The 5,839-nt window shown below is 36.6% G+C and overlaps 1 protein-coding gene across 1 annotated transcript in view; it reads left to right on the top strand.

Moving 5' to 3' along the window:
• The window catches only part of LOC109561285 (sperm-associated acrosin inhibitor-like), a 154,701-nt gene that overhangs the window by 95,098 nt on the left and 53,764 nt on the right, over positions 1 to 5,839 (top strand). The gene's annotated exons all lie outside the window — the stretch shown is intronic.

The raw sequence follows: 5,839 nt of genomic DNA, 5'->3' as shown, positions 1-5,839 counted from the left end.
CCAGTTGCAACAAAATCTAATAAACACAAGGTCGCTGAAGAGAGTCACTGAAGGGAGTGACTAAAAGGAATCCAAGCAGGTGCCCTTTCCCATGGTCTCAGTCCTGAGAACTGCATGCAGCTCTACTCGTTCCTGTATTCCAGGAACTGCTAAGGAACACAGAGTCCTTGAGAAATGGCACACAAAGGACAATGCAACATATTGGATCCCTTAAAGTTGAATGTCCCCTGACAGTATGGCAGTTCTATTTCCAGTTTTTAAAGGAATCTCCACACTGTTCTCCATAGTGGCTATACTAGTTTGCATTCTCACCAACGGTGTAAGAGGGTTCCCTTTTTTTCCACACTCTCTCCAGCATTTATTGTTAGTAGACTTTTTGATAGCAGCCATTCTGACTGGCATGAGATAGTACCTCATTGTGGTTTTGATTTGCATTTCTCTGATAATGAGTGATGTTGAGCATCTTTTCATGTGTTTGTTAGCCATTTATATGTCTTCTTTGGAGAAATGTCTGTTTGATTGGGTCACTTATTTTTCTGGTATTGAGCTGCATGGGCTGCTTGTATACTTTTGAGATAAATCTTTGTCAGTTGCTTTGTTTGCTGTTATTTTCTCCCATTCTGAACTCTGTCTTTTCACCTTGCTTATAGTTCCCTTCATTGTGCAAAAGCTTTTAAATTTAATTAGGTCTGTTTATTTTTGCTTTTATAACTACTCTGGGAGGTGGGTCATAGAGGATCCTGATATGATTTTTGTCAGAGAGTGTTTTTCCTATTTTTCCTCAAAGAGTTTTATAGTTTCTGGTCTTACATTTAGATCTTTAATCCGTTTTGAGTTTATTTTTGTGAATGGTGTTAGAAAGTGTTCTAGTTTCATTCTTTTACAGGTGGTTGACCAGTTATCTAAGCACCACTTGTTAAAGAGATTGTCTTTATTCCATTGTATATTCTTGCCTCCTTTGTCAAAGATAAGGTGTCCATAGGTGCATGGATTTATCTCTGGGCTTTCTATTTTGTTCCATTGATCTATATTTCTGTCTTTGTGCCGGTACCATACTGTCTCGATGACTGTAGCTTTGTTAGTAAAGTCTGAAGTCAGGCAGGTTGATTCCTCCAGTTCCACTCTACTTTCTCAAGATTGCTTTGGCTGTTTGAGGGTTTTTGTATTTCCATACAAATTGTGAAATTATTTTTTCTAGTTCTGTGAAAAATACTGTTGGAAGCTTGATAGGACTTGCATTGAATCTATAGATCGCTTTGGGTAGTATACTCATTTTCACTATATTGATTCTTCTGACCCACGAACAGAGTATATTTCTCCATCTATTTGTGCCATCTTTGATTTATTTCATCAATGTTTTCTAGTTTTCTATATATAGGTCTTTTGTTTCCTTAGGTAGATTTATTCCTAAGTATTTTATTCTTTTCCTTGCAATGGTGAATGAAATTGTTTCCTTAATTTCTCTTTCTGTTTTCTCATTGTTAGTGTATAGGAATGCAAGGGATTTCTGTGTGTTAATTTTATATCCTGCAACTTTACTATATTCATTGATTAACTCTAGTATTTTTCTAGTGGTACCTTTAGGGTTTTATATGCAGAGGATCATATCATCTGCAAACAGTGAGAGTTTTACTTCTTCTTTTCCAATCTGGATTTCTCTTATTTCTTTTTCTTCTCTTATTGCTGTGGCTAAAACTTCCAAAACTATGTTGAATAGTAGTGGTGAGAGTGGGCACCCTTGTCTTGTTCCTGAATTTAGGGGAAATGCTTTCAGTTTTTTTCCATTGAGAATAATGTTTGCTGTTTATCATATATGGCTTTTATTATATTGAGGTATGTTCCTTCTTTGCTTGCTTTCTGGAGGGTTTTTATTATAAATAGCTGTTGAATTTTGTCAAAGGCTTTCTCTGCATCTATTGAGATAATTGTATGGTTTTTAATCTTTCAATTTGTTAATGTGGTATATCACATTGATTGATTTGCAAATATTGAAGAATCCTTGCATCCCTGGGATAAAGCCCACTTGGTCATGATGTATGATGATGTATGATCTTTTTAATATGTTGTTGGATTCTGTTTCATGCATAGAATGGATCCAGATCTATTTCTTTCGTGCATAGGAAACTTATGCATGAAATGGATCCAGATCTGTTTCTTTCATCAGATCTAATTTCAATTTAACTGTAATTTTACACAACTCATTTTAGAACTGGTTACTGATGAAAAATTAAATGTCAGTTTTAAAAATACAACATCACTTTCTTTATATCCTATAAAAGTTAAGAGTGAATATCCTGAGCTTTGTTGAAATTGCTTTAAATAGCTTCTTAAGAAACTTAAGTAAATATTGTTTGGGTTGTTTTTTATTTAAATAAAACAACAGAAAAAGTTTTAAACATACATTATCCTCTGAGGCAGCTTTATCCTCTGGAGACAAGATTAGATGAGTTAACCAGCAAGGGGCATATTAAAACCTATAAAACTACAGGAACACAATTCTTTCAAAATAATCAGGTAGGTGTTTCTTACTGGGAATTGTTATTTTACTCAATTATAATTGCAAAAACAATACCTTGTGAGTGAAAAAATAACAATTAACTATATTAATCACCTATTTGCTCAATTTCAATAAACAAGTACAGTTTTCTAATTTTTTCTTTTTTATGTTGTATTTGCATTTACTTAATTTATTAAAATTAATTTTATGAGAAATTTTTATCATTTAATTTTCTAGTAATGCATTTTTCATTTTATAAAATTATTGATCTTTGAAGGGTTGAACATTAAAAAAATAATTGGTCTTTAGATAAAAGTGGTTAAAGAACTCCACTTGAGAGTTTGGTGACTTTATGGCTAAAGGTGGAGTCACTAGGGAGATAAAGGAAGAATAGCATTGTTGAGCCTCATAACAAAATAAATCTCCTTGGACTAAAACTGGGCCATCGGGAAGAGGAGTTGGCTTGTGTGGAGAGGTGCTTGGTTGAATTTGGACCTTTCGATTGTAAGATGATAGAAAATTCAGATACAGGGTCTAGCAGGAGATTGGAGAGAAGGGACTGAAGCTCAGGTCATGGAAAAGCACAAGAAATCATTTGCACAGATGTTGTAGTTGGGTCATGAAAATGACAAGACATTTAAAAGAACGAATATCCTATGAAAACTGAGCATGCAGATTTTATCACAGAGTGACTTTCAATAAAATTGGTTCACACTTTTCACAAATGTTGTTATTTTCCAAACTGATTTAAAGTTTTCTAAAGAGCTGGGCTTAGAAAAGAAAGGAACTAGAGGTCAAAATGCCAACATTCATTGGATCATAGAGAAAGTAAGGAAATTCCAGAAAAACATCTACTTCTGCTTCATTGACTATGCTAAAGTCTTTGACTATGTGGATCACAACAAACTGGAAAATTCTTAAAGATGGAAGTACCAGAATATCTTACTTGTCTCCTAAGAAACCTGTAGGCAGGTAAAGAAGCAACAGTTAGAATTGGACATGGAACAATGGACTGGTTCAAAATTGAGAAAGGAGTCTGACAAGGCTGTATATTGTCACCCTGCTTATTTAATTTCTATGAAGAGTACATCATGTGAAATGTGGGGCTAAATGAACCACAAGCTGGAATCAAGATTGCCAGGAAAAATATCAGCAACCTTAGATATGCAGATGATACTACTCTAATGGCAGAAAGTAGAGAGAAACTTAAGAGCCTCTTGCTGGAGCTGAAAGAAGAGAGTGAAAAACCTGGCTTGAAACTCAGCATGAAAAAAATGAAGATCATGGCATCCAGTCCCATCATTTCATGGCATATAGAAGGGGGAAAAGTTGAAGCAGTGATAGATTTCATTTTCTTAGTCTCCAAAATCACTATGAACAGTGAGTGCAGTCGTTAAAGTAAAAGACACTTGCTCCTTGGAAGGAAAACTATGAAAAACTTCGACAGTGTATTAAAAAGAAGAGACATCACTTTGCTGCCAAAGATCTGTATAGTCAAAGCTATGGTTTTTCCAGTAGTCACGTATGGATGTGAGAGTTGGACCATAAAGAAGTGCTAAGCACTAAAGAATTGATGTTTTTGGATGGTGGTTCTGAAGTCTCCTGAGAGTCCCTTGGACTGCAAGATCAAATCAGTTGATCCTAAGGAAAATAGCCCTGAATATTTATTGGAAGGACTGATGCTGAAGCTGAAGCTCCAATACTTTGGCCACCTGATGCAAAGAGCTGACTCATTGGAAAAGACCCTGATAATGGGAAAGATTGAAAGTGAAAGGAGGAGGGGGTGGCAGAGGATGAGATGGTTAGATAGCATCACCAGCTCATTGGACATGAATTTGCCCAAACTCCAGGAGATAGCGAAGGACAGGGAAGCCTGGCATGCTGCAGTTCATGGATTCACAAAGAGACATGACTGAGCAACTGAACGACTATTCTCCCTCCAGCTCTGTACTCCTGCACAAGGCCATCTGAATGTGAACTCCTTGAGAATAGAGGCTTTATCTGCCTAGTACCTGGAACGGTGTCTGGCATAGTATGCTGCTGCTATGTCGCTTCGTGTCCGACTCTGTGCGACCCCATAGACGGCAGCCAACCAGGCTTCCCATCCCTGGGATTCTCCAGGCAAGAACACCGGAGTGGGTTGCCATTTCCTTCTCCAATGCATGAAAGTGAAAAGTGAAAGTGAAGTCGCTCAGTCGTGTCCGACTCTAGCAACCCCATGGACTGCAGCCTATCAGGCTCCTCTGCCCATGGGATTTTCTAGGCAAAAGTACAGGAGTGGGGTGCCATTGCCTTCTCCTCTGGCATAGTATAGGCACCCAATAAATGTTTGTTATACAAATCAATAGGTTTTATTTGCCTGTGCTCTGAAAAAAAAAAATCTTACTGTTTTATAGACAATAAGTAGATCTGGAGATCAGAAAACAGAGGATTGCCAGATTATATCTAAAAGGTTGATACAAAGTGAGTATCAGCTAATTTAAACATCTGAAAAAATAAGCAGGAAAATTGGCTCCCATTTGAGGAATCGTTTTCTAATTTTGCAAATAAAATTTTATTTTGATACATTATTTGTCCATGAATGCTTCTAGGCTCTGTTATTTCTAGTCCCTTCTGGGTTTGTAGACAACATAAGGTTGTGGTTAGGAGCAGGGTCATTGAGTCTAAATTGCAACCCTCCTTTGTAAACTACAAGGTTGCATAGTTTACCTTGTCTAAGTTTAATTACCTCATTTGTAAAATGGTGATGACAATGGTAGCAGGCTCATAGGACTGTGGAGAGGATTCACTGAGACTAAATAAAACACAGTACTTGGCATGGAGCATGTCCTCACTGAACACGGGCTAGTTATTGTCAGTACTTACCTCTGCTTATAAGACTGGGCCAAGGTGTAAGTGTTCCCCTTCCTTTTCTGGAATACTTGTATTCTCATCTAAAGCTTCAGATGGGTATTTCCATTCTCAGTTTACTTTTCATATGAGCTTAGGTACCATGTGTTTTTCATGTCCTAGTCAGCCCAGCATTTTCATACTACAGAGAAGCTACTTATAAGTCAGAGATTTCTAACTATTCCTATTTATTTCCCTACTAAACTAGAATAATTGTGGACTCTCTCTTTTTTGAAGAGGGGGAAAATTAAAGAATTTTTCTGGTTCTCTCTTTTTTATTCTATAGCAGCACAAGTTGTACCTTTCACCTCCTTTTTGGGGAAAAGATTCTGCTTTTGTTATTTTTTGTGAGGTAGAGATGGAAAGATGAAATAATGCAGTAGTCTTCAACTATAAAAGATGATAAAAATTAATAAGAGAAGGTCAGTATTTTAAGAGCCTCTTTACTTTGAG

The sequence above is a fragment of the Bos indicus genome, chromosome 7 (assembly GCF_029378745.1).
Source record: "Bos indicus isolate NIAB-ARS_2022 breed Sahiwal x Tharparkar chromosome 7, NIAB-ARS_B.indTharparkar_mat_pri_1.0, whole genome shotgun sequence".
Classification (NCBI taxonomy): Eukaryota; Metazoa; Chordata; class Mammalia; order Artiodactyla; family Bovidae; genus Bos; species Bos indicus.
This window is presented reverse-complemented; position numbering and strand designations above follow the sequence as displayed.